The sequence below is a fragment of the Myxine glutinosa genome, chromosome 2 (genome assembly GCF_964187855.1).
Source record: "Myxine glutinosa chromosome 2, kmMyxGlut1.1, whole genome shotgun sequence".
Lineage (NCBI taxonomy): Eukaryota > Metazoa > Chordata > Myxini > Myxiniformes > Myxinidae > Myxine > Myxine glutinosa.
In genome coordinates, this window is record NC_136262.1 from 178330874 (window position 1) to 178346710 (window position 15837).

Genomic DNA, 15837 nt, shown 5'->3' on the forward strand with positions numbered 1-15837 from the left:
ATGGGTTATCATTGGTTAATCGAGCATGATACTGTGGCCCAAAGACACGATCAGGGAATCGTTTTGCTCTGGACGAAAATGATTGTCCAGGGTTTGCTTCGCAGATCCGAACCTCTCGAGCGGTGTAAGGGTCGCGTCCTTGATGAGGAGAAGCCCTCTTTTCTAACGGCACAAAGCGCGTTATTTTGGGTTTGAACTTCGAACCCGGATTAAAAGAAGCAAACAAACTTGAATCACCAATTGAACGCGAGTGTAGTGGGCATGTGGAATGTTCTCGTTCAACCAAATAAATAACGACAATGGTGATTGAATGAAAAATTAACTGAGAATGACTAATCGTGCCAATCATTTATTGAGACCACGTGAACGACGGCGATGCCTTTCAACTCAAAGATGCGGGATTCTAACCTCAGTAATACGCGGTCTGCTGTGTACCCTTTCACCTCCGTAATACACGGTCTGCTGTGTACCCGTTCACCTCCGTAATACACGGTCTGGTGTGTACCCGTCTACCTCAGGAATACACGGTCTGCCTGTGTACCTTTTTACCTCAGGAATACACGGTCTGCCGTGTACATTTTTTACATCCATAATACACGGTCGGTTGTGTGCCCGTCTGCCTCAGGAATACACGGTCTGCTGTGTACCCCTTTACCCTAGTAATACACGGTCTGCTGTGTACCCTTTTCCCTCAGTAATAGTAATACGATCTGCTGTGTACCCCTTTACCTCATTTATACAGTCTGCTTGTGTACCCTTTTACCTCAGTTATACGGTCTGTCTGTGTCTATGCACCCTTTTACCTCATTTATACGATCTGCCTGTACCCTTTTACCTCGTTTATACAGTCTGCCTGTGTGCCCTTTTACCTCAGTTATGCAGTCTGTCTGTGTACCCTTTTACCTCAGTTATACGGTCTGTCTGTGTCTATGTACCCTTTTACCTCATGTATACGATCTGCCTGTACCATTTTACCTCATTTATACGATCTGCCTGTACCATTTTACCTCATTTATACGATCTGCCTGTACCATTTTACCTCGTTTATACGGTCTGCCTGTGTACCCTTTTACCTCATTTATACGGTCTGCCTGTGTAGTGTGTACCCTTTTACCTCATTTATACAGTCTGCATGTGTACCATTTTACCTCGTTTCTAGTCTGCCTGTGTACCATTTTACCTCATTTATACGATCTGCCTGTACCCTTTGTCATGTATGCAGTGCAAATGTTCACCGTTGTATCCCTACGCCAGACCTCGGATGGCGCTGCTGTGAATCGGGCCTTGATCGGCAGAGTGAATAAACGCGTACGACAACCGACAATTGATCGCAGTTTGTCGAGATACTTTACATGGCGACGAGGATAAACATCTAGACCATGACTTCTTTCGGCCATATCGATGAATTCGACCCTCATGAGGGGGATTTTGACACGTATTCTGAGCGGTTGTCTTTCTACTTCGAGGCGAACGGCATCGCGACCGAAGGCCGGATGAAGGCCGTCTTCCTGTCCGTTTGCGAAGGTGAGACGTTCACACTCGTTAAAAACCTGATTCGGCCTCGGACAATCCAGGAGCTCACGTATGCAGAGCTCAAGGCCGCTTTGAAGGAACATTGCAACCCATCTCCTTCAGTCATCCTGTGTCGGTTTAATTTTTACATGTGCAGACAGCAGCAAGGTCAGTCGATCACAGACTTCATTGCACACCTCAAAAAACTGTCACATCTGTGTGAGTTTGGGGACACGATCGATGACATGCTTCGTGATTTGCTGGTGGTTGGCATGTCCGATGACCGCACTCGTAGACGCCTGCTTGCTGAGAGAAGACTGACGTTCCAAAATGCCAGAGACACCGCCATTTCCATGGAAAGTGCTGAACGCAACGCTCCAAGCATCGGTGCCACTCGCTCGTCTGGTACCAGCCCTGCTGTGAATCGGTTGGATCATGTTCAGCCAAAACGTTGGAACAAGTCTCCTCGTCAGAAGCCAGTGCAGTCTCAAACCCACAACAACTGTTTTCGGTGCAACGGAAAGCACCCTCCGGAGACGTGTCGGTTCAAACATGCCACCTGCCATTTCTGTTCGAAAACTGGCCATATTGCTCCAGCTTGCATCACTCGCAAATCGGGAAAAGGAAAAGCTGCTGACAAGATTCATCAGTTTATCGGTTCGGAGGAACCCGAGCTTGACCAGGTGAGCTCTGTTTCCGACAACTCAGAATCGTATGACCTGCTTCATATTGATTCTCACCATAGGCGGGACCCTCTTCTTGCCAATGTTGTCGTCAACAATCGACCATTGCAAATGGAGGTCGACACTGGTGCAGCCGTCTCGCTCATCAGCCATGCTGTTTTCACAAACATGTGGAGTGATGCTGACCGACCCCATCTGAAACCTACTACCTATGGACTCTCCACCTATACAGGTGAGAAGATTGTTCCCTGCGGTACATGTGACGTCACGGTGGGCTACGATAACCGTGAGTTTCACCTACCCCTGATCGTCATTCCTGGAAAGGGCCCTTCCTTACTCGGCAGGAGCTGGTTGAGCATAATTCGACTGAAGTGGGAAAGCATTCATCAACTCCGGGCAGCCAACGTTTCTCCTACCGCAGCATACACACTCAAAAATGTGCTGGATACGTACCCGGATGTCTTCAAGGATGAGCTTGGAACCTTGAAAGGACATACGGCTAAACTCAGGGTTGACCGGGATGCCAATCCTATATTTTGCAGGGCTCGCCCAGTCCCTTTCGCCCTGCGTGAGCGGATTGACAAGGAACTGGATCATCTTGAAAATCTGGGGATCATCGAGCAAATCCAGTATGCCGAATGGGCGGCGCCCATCGTTCTGGTCATAAAATCGGACCAGTCCATCCGCATATGTGGAGATTATAAAATGACCGTGAACAGGTGTTCTTCATTGGATAAATATCCAATCCCGAGGATCGAAGACCTCTATGCTCGTCTCACGGGAGGCAAGACTTTTACGAAACTCGATCTCAAATCCGCCTATCTACAGCTCTGCTTGGACGAGAATTCGAAACGGTATCTTACCATCAACACACCGTGGGTTGTACAGGTACCACCGACTTAGTTTTGGAGTGAAATCTGCACCTGGAATTTATCAGCGTGTCATGGACAGTTTGTTTGCCGCCGAACGCAACGTCGTTTGTTACCAGGATGATATTCTGGTTACTGGTCGTACGGACGCGGAACATCTACAAAACCTGGAGAGAGTTCTGAAAAAGATTTCGGACTCCGGCCTACGTTTGCATCGAGACAAGTGCAAGTTTATGGTGCCATCAGTCACGTACCTGGGTCATACGATTGATGCCGAGGGTCTACACCCGACAGATGAGAAAGTCCGAGCTATCAAGGATGCTCCTTCTCCACGAGATGTGACCGAATTGAAGTCATACCTCGGTTTGCTTCAGTTCTATGGTCGTTACATCCCGAATGTGACCGACGTTTTGGGCCCCCTTTATCGGCTTTTGAGGAAAGGAGTCTCCTGGAGCTGGGGGTCTACTGAACAATCAGCATTCCAGACCTCTAAGGATCTGCTCAAATCGTCCAATGTTCTCGTTCATTTTGATCCAGAGAAGGATCTTGTGCTGACATGCGATGCCTGTCGGTATGGAGTGGGGAGTGTATTATCACACGTGATGCCTGATGGTACGGAAAGACCGGTTGCATTTGCATCCAGAACGTTGTCGCCGGCAGAGAAAAACTATTCCCAACTTGACAAGGAAGGATTGGGAATCGTTTTCGGCGTCGGCAAATTTCGCCAGTACCTTCTTGGACATCATTTCACGATTCGCACTGATCACAAGCCGCTGATCAGTCTGTTTGGTCCAACTAAGGCGACATCTGACACACTACCGCCCAGGATCATCCGCTGGTCCCTGTTTCTCGCTGCTTATGACTACACCATATGTTATAAGCCCGGTTCGTCTATCACAAATGCAGATGCCATGAGTCGGTTACCCCTTCCAGAATCCATTGATGATTCGCCTACACCAGGATCCATTATCGCACTGATGGATCATCTGGAAGATTGTGCTGTCGATTCCGGCCAGATCCGCACTCATACTCGACGAGACCCCGTTCTGTCCAGAACTGTCCAGGCTGTACAGCTTGGATGGCATTTGCTACCTGAGGGTGACCCAGATTTTGCGGCTTTTAAAGCACGTAAAAACGAACTCAGCGTGGAAAATGGTTGCCTACTCTGGGGATGTCGTGTCGTGATCCCGAAAAATCTGCGTTCCAGGGTCATGGATGAAATCCATGACTGTCACCCCGGGATTGTGAAGATGAAGTCACTCGCCAGAAACTATGTGTGGTGGCCGAATCTTGATGCTGATATCGAACATCATGTTCGACATTGTTACCCCTGCCAGAGCACCCGGAATACACCTGCGAAAGCGCCACTGCATCCCTGGGAATGGCCCAGCGAACCGTGGCATCGCCTACATCTCGATTATGCCGGGCCTATTAACGGCAGCATGATTCTAATAATTACGGACGCGCACACAAAATGGATTGATGCCTATGTGACGCGTGGTACTACGTCAGCCATTGTCATCGAAAGACTCAGACGCTGTTTCGCCACTCATGGTCTGCCCAGGATGATCGTGAGTGATAACGGTTCGTGTTTTTCCAGTACCGAGTTTGCCAAGTTCACACGTCGGAACGGCATCAAACATAAGTTTGTCAGCCCACATCACCAGGCTTCAAATGGCTTGGCCGAACGATCCGTGGGAATCATCAAATCCGGATTGCAGAAACTTCAGGAGGGAACCCTGGAAACAAAGCTGTCTCGTCTCCTGTTCAAATACCGCATCACGCCACAATCAACAACCGGTGCAGCTCCGTCTGAGTTATTGATGAAACGACACTTGAGATCGACACTTGACAATCTCAAACCAGACATATCATCAAATGTTTATCAGAGCCAGCTTAATCAAAAGTTGGTGCACGATAAGACGTCCAACAGTCGATGTATCAACATTGGAGATCCAGTGTTTGCCCGAAATTTTGGTGCACGTGCGACGTGGCTACCGGGGGACATCATCGAGAAGCCAGGTCCACTGTCCAGTGTGATTCGCCTGCAGGACGGCCGCGAAATTCGTCGACATCAGGACCACATAACCTACCGTCACTGTGAGTCGATGGAGCCTGTAGCATCGTCACAGTCAGGACAACAGTTTGACCCGCCACTGCCGGAGATCGTCGTGGCCGCTCCAGCCGGCTCGGATGCCCCGAAAACCTCTGCAAACGCTACACCCTTCGTGGAGACCAAAGGAATCACCTCGGACTCTGTATCCACTGGTACACCGCGACCCAAAGGAATCACCTCGGACTCTGTATCCACTGGTACACCGCGACGCTCAATGCGTGAGAGAAAAGCACCCGACCGGTTGAATCTTTGAAGATTTTTTTTTTTCACGTTGACACATGTTCTATTTTCACGTATTTTCATTATTCTCATAACCATTTGCACACATATTTTCACATGTTTTGGAAATGTTGCTTTTGAAATGTCAATTCTGGAAATCTAGCACGTATTGCTCTTGGTAATTTTGGACTTAAAGGGGAGGATGTCATGTATGCAGTGCAAATGTTCACCGTTGTATCCCTACGCCAGACCTCGGATGGCGCTGCTGTGAATCGGGCCTTGATCGGCAGAGTGAATAAACGCGTACGACAATTGATCGCAGTTTGTCGAGATACTTTACAGATACTGTGTAGTGTGTACCCTTTTACCTCATTTATACAGTCTGCATGTGTACCATTTTACCTCGTTTCTAGTCTGCCTGTGTACCATTTTACCTCATTTATACGATCTGCCTGTACCCTTTTACCTCGTTTATACAGTCTGCATGTGTACCATTATACCTCATTTCTATGGTCTGCCTGTGCCATTTTACCTCGTTTATAGTCTGCCTGTGTACCATTTTACCTCATTTATATGGTCTGCCTGTGTCCCCTTTTACCTCGTTTATACGGTCTGCCTGTGTAGTGTGTACCCTTTTCCCTCATTTATACGGTCTGCTTGTGTCCCCTTTTACCTCGTTTATACGGTCTGCCTGTGTACCATTTTACCTCATTTATATGGTCTGCCTGTGTACCCTTTTACCTCATTTATACGGTCTGTCTGTGTACCATTTTACCTCATTTATATGGTCTGCCTGTGTACCCTTTTACCTCGTTTATACAGTCTGCCTGTGCACCATTTTACCTCATTTATATGGTCTGCCTGTGTACCATTTTACCTCATTTATACAGTCTACATGTGTACCATTATACCTCGTTTATATGGTCTGCCTGTGCCAATTTACCTCGTTTATAGTCTGCCTGTGTACCATTTTACCTCATTTATATGGTCTGCCTGTGTACCATTTTACCTCATTTATACAGTCTACATGTGTACCATTATACCTAGTTTCTATGGTCTGCCTGTGCCAATTTACCTCGTTTATAGTCTGCCTGTGTACCATTTTACCTCATTTATATGGTCTGCCTGTGTCCCCTTTTACCTCGTTTATACGGTCTGCCCGTGTACCCTTTTACCTCGTTTATACAGTCTGCCTGTGCACCATTTTACCTCATTTATATGGTCTGCCTGTGTACCATTTTACCTCGTTTATACAGTCTGCCTGTGTACCATTTTACCTCGTTTATACGGTCTGCCTGTGTACCCTTTTGCCTCGTTTATACGGTCTGCCTGCCTGTGTGCCCTTTTACCTCATTTATACAGTCTGCCTGTGTACCCTTTTACCTCGTTTATACGGTCTGCCTGTGTGCCCTTTTTACCTCATTTATATGGTCTGCCTGTGTACCCTTTTACCTTGTTTATACGGTCTGCCTGTGTGCCCTTTTACCTCATTTATACGGTCTGCCTGTGTACCCTTTTACCTCATTTATATGGTCTGCCTGTGTGCCCTTTTACCTCATTTACATGGTCTGCATGTGTACCCTTTTACCTCAGTTATACATTCTGTCTGTGTACGCTATTACCTCAGTAATACACAGTCTTCTGTGTACACTTTTACCTCAGTTATATGGCCTGCTTGTATACTCCTTTACCTCGTTATTCCATTGTCGGTGTGTACCTATTACCTCGTTATTACATGGTATACTGTGTACCCTTTTACCTCATTATTCTACTTTTATTTGGGAATCCACTGATCTATATTACATATAGGCTACCCTTTAATTATCTCGTTACTACACAGTAAGCCGTGTATCCTTTAATTATCTCGTTACTACACAGTAAGCTGTGTTATCCTTTAATTATCTCGTTACTACACAGTAAGCTGTGGACCATTTAATTATCTCGTTACTACACAATAAGCTGTGTACCCTCAAATTATCTCGTTGCTACACAGTAAGCTGTGCACCTGTTAATTACCTCGTTACTACACAGTAAGCTGTGCACCCCTTAGTTACCTCATAACCACACAGTAAGCTGTGTACCATTTAATTATCTCGTTACTACACAATAAGCTGTGTACCCTCAAATTATCTCGTTACTACACAGTAAGCTGTGCACCCTTTACCTCTTGCTACAAAGTGAGCGGTGTACCCCTTAATTAACTCGTTACTACACAGTAAGCTCTGTGCTCTTTTATCTCACTATTACATGGTAAGCGCTGTGCCCTTTTACCTCGTTATTACATGTTAAATTCTGCCCATTTCCCTCGTTATTACAGGTTAAGCTCTGCCCATTAACCTCGTTATTACACGGTAAGATCTGTGCCCTTTTACGTTGTAATTACATGTTAAGCTCTGCCCAATAACCTCGTTATTACACGGTAAGATATGTGCCCTTTTCCCTCGTTATTACATGTTAAGCTCTGCCCATTAACCTCGTTATTACACGGTAAAGTATGTGCCATTTTACCTCGTTATTACATCTTAAGCTCTGCCCATTAACCTCGTTATTACACGGTAAGATATGTGCCATTTATCTCGTTATTACACAGTAATCTCTGTGCCCTTTCCCCTCGTTATTACATGTTAAGCTCTGCCCATTCACCTCGTTATTACACGGTAATCTCTGTGCCATTCCCCTCGTTATTACATGTTAAGTTCTGCCCATTCACCTCGTTATTACACGGTAAGATATGTGCCCTTTTGCCTCGTTATTAAGCTCTGCCCATTAACCTCGTTATTACACGGTAAGATATGTGCCCTTTTACCTCGTTATTACATGTTAAGCTCTGCCCATTAACCTCGTTATTACACGGTAAGATATGTGCCCTTTTACCTCGTTGTTATGCGGTAAGATCTGTGCCCTTTTACCTCGTTATTACACGTTAAGCTCTGCCCATTAACCTCGTTATTACATGGTAAGATCTGTGCCCTTTTACCTCGTCATTACATGGTAAGATCTGTGCCCTTTTACCTCGTCATTACATGGTAAGATCTGTGCCCTTTTACCTCGTCATTACATGGTAAGATCTGTGCCCTTTTACCTCGTTATTACACGGTAAGATCTGTGCTCTTTTACCTCGTTATTGCACTGTAAGATCTGTGCCCTTTTACTTCGTCATTACACGGTAAGATCTGTGCCCCTTTACCTCGTTATTACACGGTAAGATCTATGCCCTTTTGCCTCGTTATTACACGGTAAGATCTGTGCCCTTTTACCTCGTCATTACATGGTAAGATCTGTGCCCTTTTACCTCGTCATTACATGGTAAGATCTGTGCTCTTTTACCTCGTCATTACATGGTAAGATCTGTGCCCTTTTACCTCGTCATTACATGGTAAGATCTGTGCCCTTTTACCTCGTCATTACATGGTAAGATCTGTGCCCTTTTACCTCGTCATTACATGGTAAGGTCTGTGCCCTTTTACCTCGTCATTACATGGTAAGATCTGTGCCCTTTTACCTCGTCATTACATGGTAAGATCTGTGCCCTTTTACCTCGTCATTACATGGTAAGATCTGTGCCCTTTTACCTCGTCATTACATGGTAAGATCTGTGCCTTTACCTCGTTATTACACGGTAAGATCTGTGCCCTTTTACCTCGTTATTACACGGTAGGATCTGTGCCCTTTTACGTCGTTAATACGCGGTAAGCTGTGTGCCCTTTTACCTCGTTCTTACACAGTAAGCTCTATACTCTTTTCGATACCTTGGATACGATTCATTAGCGGAACTGTAACAGAGGGGGCGCAGTCCGAGCGCCTGTACCTACCGCCCCTGGTGTGATCACATCTAGGCATGTGGTATGCTGGCTGCTCGACCGTGTCTCGTGTTGGTGGAGATAGTGACAGCTTGAGGAGTCGGAGGAAACACTGACTGGTAACGACTTTTGCCTTAAGACGTTGTTTTGAGTGCGCTCTCCACACCAAGCAAATTTGTTTCGGAGCTTATCGGGTCCCTGGCCGTCGGTGTGTTCTCGCCTGTCCCTGTCAGTAGGTTCAGGACACTGAACAGCAAATGTTGATTATTTGCTTCAAGTTATATATTCCAAGTATTTTTTATTGAGCAATTTGTTGTGATGTATTTTATTACATACACATCTGTGAACAGTGATTGTTACAATCCTGACTGTTGCTATTTCATTTGTTGTAGCAATAAGGTGGTAAATTTGGGCCAAACAGTTGTTGCTTTTGCCCCAAAAAGACTGCATAGTGTCTTCAAAACATGGGGACCTTGCGAAACAACTTGCGCAGATGTGGACAAAACGGCCATGCACCGCCGGTTGGGCTGAGACGGATATAACCATGTTTTGGAGCACCTGTTAAAGAACAAAAACAACCGAGATTGATCTGAGCTTCATTCTGTGCATCCCTGAGTCTTGCCGTAACTGCACAGCACAGGTATTATTTTAAGCCTTGCTTTATTTTCGATAGAACAAAAAAATGTTTTTGAATAAGGCAATCCCATGCAGTTGAACTGATAAATAACAGATTTCTCGTATTGTACACGATTACAGCACATCTCCTCAAGTAGAAAGCCCAGTATTTTGAACTTTTCCCTTGTAATTTGTCATGTCAGCCATAATCCCATCCAAGCCATTCAATGCTGATCTGTTCCTCTCCTCTATTACAGTTTTTCCTTTTCTGTACAACAGCGTCACCAGAATCCAATGTGCTATTGTAGATACAGCTGCCCATGTGTGGTGATGCCAGCACTCTTTGCTTTAACTCACAAACCATACCAATCCTGATGCATCCAAATACTTTTCCTAATTTCTGCTTCTTACTGATCTTCACTTGCTTGCGTGCATTTCCCACAGTTGCAATTGATTGATTTTGAGGGAAATTATCTTTATCTGAATTGATTTTTCCCTCCAATTCCAATGAATCCCTCCTCCCCATCAATATTGTTTTCTCTGTGGGGTAGGCAGTGATATGTATAGTCAGGTAGATTTGTATAAATTAACATGCTCTGGATGTCTGGTAAGAACCATCACCATGTAATAAGTTTTGTTTAGCCGAATGTCAGAGTAAGGTGTATCTTAGTCTCCATTACGAGGAATGGGGCATGTTAACTAGTATAGGGATTATGTTACTTCCCCTGTTCGTAAAACCTCGGTAATTTATCCTTAATCTCTTTTGGCACCGCACCATGGACACGAGTGAGGAAATGGCCATTAATTGCACTAAAAAGAACAATAAAATCACCCGGAAGCCAGTTCTGAGCGCGGCCATTTGGCCGCACCAGCTACATTGCCACGGAAGCCAGGCAGGCCGAAGACACGCCCTGAGGAGCCGTGATTGGCCAGGGCGGCACAAGAAGCAACTCGCTATTGTGCGGGAGTTGACCAACGGGAAGGTCGGGGTAAGAAGGGACTCGTAGTTGGCCAGGGCAGAGCAAGAAGCTACCCGGTGATTGGTGGAGGGAAGGCAGAGGAGGAAGCAGAGCGCCGATTGGCAAGGACCACCGATGACGTCGGAGGCGAGCAAGAAGCGGCGTGTTGATTGGTGGAGAAGCGTTGATGATGTCACAACCCGGATGATAAAAAGAACCCCAGGACCGACATTGTCTCTCTGGCCCTCCTCTCTTTCCCTCTGCTCCTTGCCTTTGCTCTTGCCTTCCTCTCTCTTGCTCCATTGTTGCTCTTGTTCCTCGTTCTGGACCTCGGGACGATTGTGCTTGGACCGGCCGTGTTCAGAGACACAACCGGGAGACGTGCAGAGTTTTGCAGGCGGAAACGACGCACGGCTTGCCGCTGCGGCGTGACGAGGCCTGGTGCGAGCGCTGCAGCGCGAACGGGGGCAACGAGGCCTAGTTTGCGCACTTCGTGTGCAACGCTGGCCGGACCCATTTGCAGACCCTGGCGAGACCTCCCCGAGCTGATCAGAGCTAAGTGCATGATAAACCACACGTTTTTATTTTCCAACGTTCTTTATCCCTTTGTCTGTGTTTAAGTCTGGTGTGGAGGATCCCGTTTAGGAAATTTAATTTTCCCGTCGCGCTTTCTTTGTCCTTGCATTCCGTTTTAATAAACCTGTTTATTTTTGTACATTTTAAATCCACCTCGGTTTGAGTTACTTTTTGCAGGTTGAAGACTGTCCGGCAGGATCGTTCAGGTAAGCGCTTCAGCTTCCTCCCCTTCTTTCCCCCGCATAGATAAAGTCCGCAATTGAACAACGCTTTGGAGTAAAAGCTCGCTATTGGCCATTTGTGATCCCTGTGGTATTCACCTGAGGGAATCACATGACAATATTAAGATGCAGGTGCACCTTTTTTTTGTTTATTTTTAAACCTCACCACTTAGCTTCTGTGTGAAAATATGGACTTTGTTTCATTTCAAAAAGTTCAGACTTAGCATTAGGGCACAGCCACGTTCACAAAAATGATGCGGTCAGCAGCTGTATGCTAAAATTCCTGTTGGGAAGTCGAATGATTTCAAGCTATGAAATTAAGTGAATCTAGAACTGGTACATGGACTTGCAAACAAAATGTCATGTAAAGGACGTCATGAGCTTGTAGTTAGAGCCACGCTTCTCAACAATGCCTCTGCCTGCCAAGTCTTGAGCAAAATGGGACGTACTTATGCATTGGCTTTGTATATTGTTTGTGATTTGGCCACAACCCATGTGCCAAGATGGGGCTGCTGTGTCACCATCACAGTCTGTTGCAATTGGGTGCTAGAACCGGGTCCATTACCATCGACTTATTACCCACTTCACAACAGCTGTTTCCATTCATGAACCACATGGTTATCTGGTGCCCAATCCTCAACCGCTTTGAGATTTCTTCGATGATTGACGTCATGTTCTTTTTCATGAATTATACCTGCCAGATTAATTTGCTGGTTTTCCACATGGGAGTTTGTTCTTCTTTTGAAGACTGGTTTATAAGATATGTATGAATAAGAACAATGAGCCGACCAAACAAAACCACAATGCTTTTTCATATATCTCTCTCTTCTCTCTCTCTCTCTCTCTCTCTCTCTTCTCTCTCTTCTCTCTCTCTCTCTCTCTTCTCTCTCTTCTCTCTCTCTCTCTCTCTCTCTCTCTTCTCTCTCTTCTCTCTCTTCTCTCTCTTCTCTCTCTTCTCTCTCTTCTCTTCTCTTCTCTTCTCTCTCTCTTCTCTTCTCTTCTCCTCTCTTCTCTCTTCTCTCTTCTCTCTCTCTGTCTGTCTGTCTTGTCTGTCTCTGTCTGTCTGTGTGTCTCTGTGTCTCTGTCCTGTGCACTACTACTCTCGTCCAATCATAGCATTGCCTTTCTACAATACTGTTATGTCGGTGGGGTAGAGCAATATCTTGAGTCAGGTAGATCTGAATAGGTAACATGCTTCCTCTGTCACGATAAGGAATCTGCCCTGTAATAAGTTCGATGTTAGTCCGGTTTGTCGGTAAAGGAGTATACCTGTGAACATACCAGGATGTTCGTGTGCTAGGTAGTTGTAGGGATTAAAGATAACAGCCCTTGTGTGTCACACCTGGTAATCAAACCTTTGTCCCTTATGGCAATGCACACCAACATAAACACTTAGATAGGCCCTTTAGCGCACACAGTAATTAAATCACCTTCCCTTACAACGACTTTGGAAGAAGCCAGATCGGGGCACCGCCGGGTGGCCGCCGTCAGCGACATCACCAGCTAGGCCTAGCAACATCGCGTGACCACACCACAGGGAACGTGTGATTGGAGGGAAGACACCAGAAGGTTCGGTGGAAAGCACTGGTTGGTGGCGCGCCAAGGCTGACGTCACCGCCCAGGTTATAAAAATGCGCTGCACGACATTTCAGCAGCTCTAGCCCTTGCACTCTCTGCCTCTTGCGCTGCGTGTCTCTGGAGCTCTTGGTTGTCTCTGGTTGTCTTGTGCTGCACGACATTTCAGCAGCTCGAGCTCTTGTGCTCTCTGGTTCTCTTGTTTTGCACGTCCCTCTTTGGTCTCTTGGCGCTGCACGATATCTCTCTGTGCTTGAAGCTCTTGCGCTTCTTCTTGGTCTTGAGAGGTCCTGGTGGTCGTTGGTTCACCATCTGCGTGGTGCAGGAGCGAGGCTCGGTGCTGTGAACGGGCGGGACCTCATGTGCGAGCGGAGAGGGTGTTGGCTCGGGCCTAGCGAAGCGTGCGAGGTGGAAGGAGGGTTTCCCCGCACCGGAGTTTGGAGCCGTGCCGTACGAGGCTGCATTGAACGACGGACAGTTAAGACACACCACATTTCACACGAACACGACGGACAGTTATTTTCGTAATTCATTCCTGTGTCCTGTTGTTGAGTCTGGTGTGTGGGATCCCAACTTAGGCTCTTTATTTGATTACCGTCGCGTTTCATTTTATCGGGTCCGTGAATAAATCCCTATTTTTGTACATTCTGATCCGGTGTTCGAGTTCATTAATTTCCCTGCAGGATCGAAGCTGCCGTCGGTTCGCTGAAGGTAAGCGCTTTTGCTGCAGCTTCCACTTCCCTTCTTCCCGCGTTTTATAGCTGAATCCGTGTTTGGTCGTCGCCTCAAGTAAATCCGTTTGGTCCATCCACGGTCCCTGGTGTTAACCGGAGGGATTCGCATGACAATACCTATTGCCCATGAGATTGAAAGCAAGTTTGACACTAAAATTGTCTAACGAGGCTTAAGTTTGACACTTTTTCCTGATCGTTTTGTCCTGGCGTGTTGAACGCAAACACAAGGCCCTGCGTTGGAAAATCATCAAACTACAGATGAGATTGCCAAATGTAATTATCAAAAATAAACTGATGAATCCCCTGCCTGCACAAACACAGGACGACAGCTTATAGCTTGGTGGAGATTCAAACTCAGGCTAGACAGCTCAGAAGTGAAGCGACTTTGGTTTATATGTTCCACCCTTTAATGTTTGTCGACTTTGAATCATAAACTTGGCCTCTTCGCATTGTCTATCACCCTTTATAATGTAAACAATTGTTCCGTTTTATTAATTTTGACCTTCAACTATATATTAAAGCTTATATTTATTGTCTGCACGTAGGATACACCCTAGTGTCTGGTGCAGTCTGCAATCATGGCCAAATATTGTATCTATATTATAAAATGAGCCGTGTCTGTCTTTCTGTTTGTTACTTGGCTAAATAAATTTTACCAAGTATGTCCTCAACCATTTCTTGGTTTTGTTAGTTTGTTTGTCTGTGTGCTCACCTACAGCCCAAACTGCTCAGCCGATCTTTCTGAACCTTTCAGAGATTGTAGGCCAAATGGATGGTGGATCACTATAATAAAATCACTGCGATGGCCTACGACAAAGTTTCGTAAAGATTGGTTGATGCGTTATGACGTGAAATTGCAAAAACGTAAAAAAACGACTTCGAGTTCTGTTGGCAAATTTTGCGACGATTCGAACAGTTAAAAGCTTGGCACATCAGCATCTTGAACACTAGAATAACTTGTGATGAAATGTTGACGTGCACGTCCATCAATGAGTTGTGCATCTTTCATGTCACGCTAATCGACAGAAGTAGCTCATTTGCCTAATGGAAGTGCAAATAGTCTGATTTTAAAACACGATTATCTGGCTTATTATACTCCCAAAAAGTTTTTTTTTTTTTGCTAATGGGTCAAGGAATGTCATCCTCTAAAACATATCTCTTCAAAAAATTTCATGATTGTGTTCCTTGAAGTAACGCTTAAGTGCAAACAGCTAGTCCTCCATTTGTATAGCATTTTAATAGTTGCTGATTGATGAGCAGGAATGGAACTTGTATAATTGTTTGAGAAATCAGAAGTAAAAATCTGCTTTTCTTGAAAACATAGTGTGTGATACAGTGCAGGATTGGTGTTTTATATTGGTGTTATTATCCAAAAAAATTTAACTTGCGAAAATTTCCTCTTTATGGACGGGATAATTACCCAAGAATTGGAGTATTTTGATGTGACCTGTTATGCCAGAAGATTTTTCATTTTCATTTTGGTATTTTGATTTGGTATGACCAGAAGAGCCTTTTTATGCCGAGGAAGTCACCAGAGGCATTATGTTATCAGGTTGTCTGTCCAACAACAACAACAGCCTGGTGTTGGCTTAGCGGTTAGGGTGCCGGCTTGGGATCCTTGGATCCTGGGTTCGAATCCCGATCGATCGCTGAATTAACGCCAGGGGGGTTGACTCAGCCTGTCATCCTTCCGAGGTCGGCAAATTGAGTATCAGCTTGCTGGGATGAATGATCACGGTGTGTACCCAAATTTAGAATAGGTACACCGTATCCCTGCACATCGTAAGAGGCGACCAAGAGTTGGCGTCAGGAAGGGCATCCGGCCATTAAAACATTGCCTCAAACAGGGAACCATGATTGTCATGGGGCCCGCAAGGCTAACCCCTGCTCTAGTGGGGAAAATGGCCTTAAAACGATCATTCATTCATTCATTTTGTTGTCTGTCCAACTGTCCATCC

At 45.7% G+C, this 15837-nt stretch overlaps 1 protein-coding gene across 11 annotated transcripts in view; it reads left to right on the forward strand.

Annotated features, from left to right (window-relative positions):
* SLC25A42 (solute carrier family 25 member 42) overlaps positions 1 to 15837 on the forward strand; it is a 194004-nt gene that overhangs the window by 47034 nt on the left and 131133 nt on the right. For 2 of the 11 annotated variants that reach the window (XM_078771982.1, XM_068106711.2), the window contains exon 2: positions 9643 to 9839. The exons of 3 other annotated variants lie outside the window; for them this stretch is intronic. The gene's annotated coding sequence lies outside the window, so the exon portion shown is untranslated. Of the gene's footprint in view, positions 1 to 9209; positions 9319 to 9642; positions 9840 to 13444; positions 13623 to 15837 lie in introns of those variants that run through there. 6 more of the 11 variants (XM_078771980.1, XM_078771981.1, XM_068106710.2 and 3 more) reach the window with 6 other exon arrangements.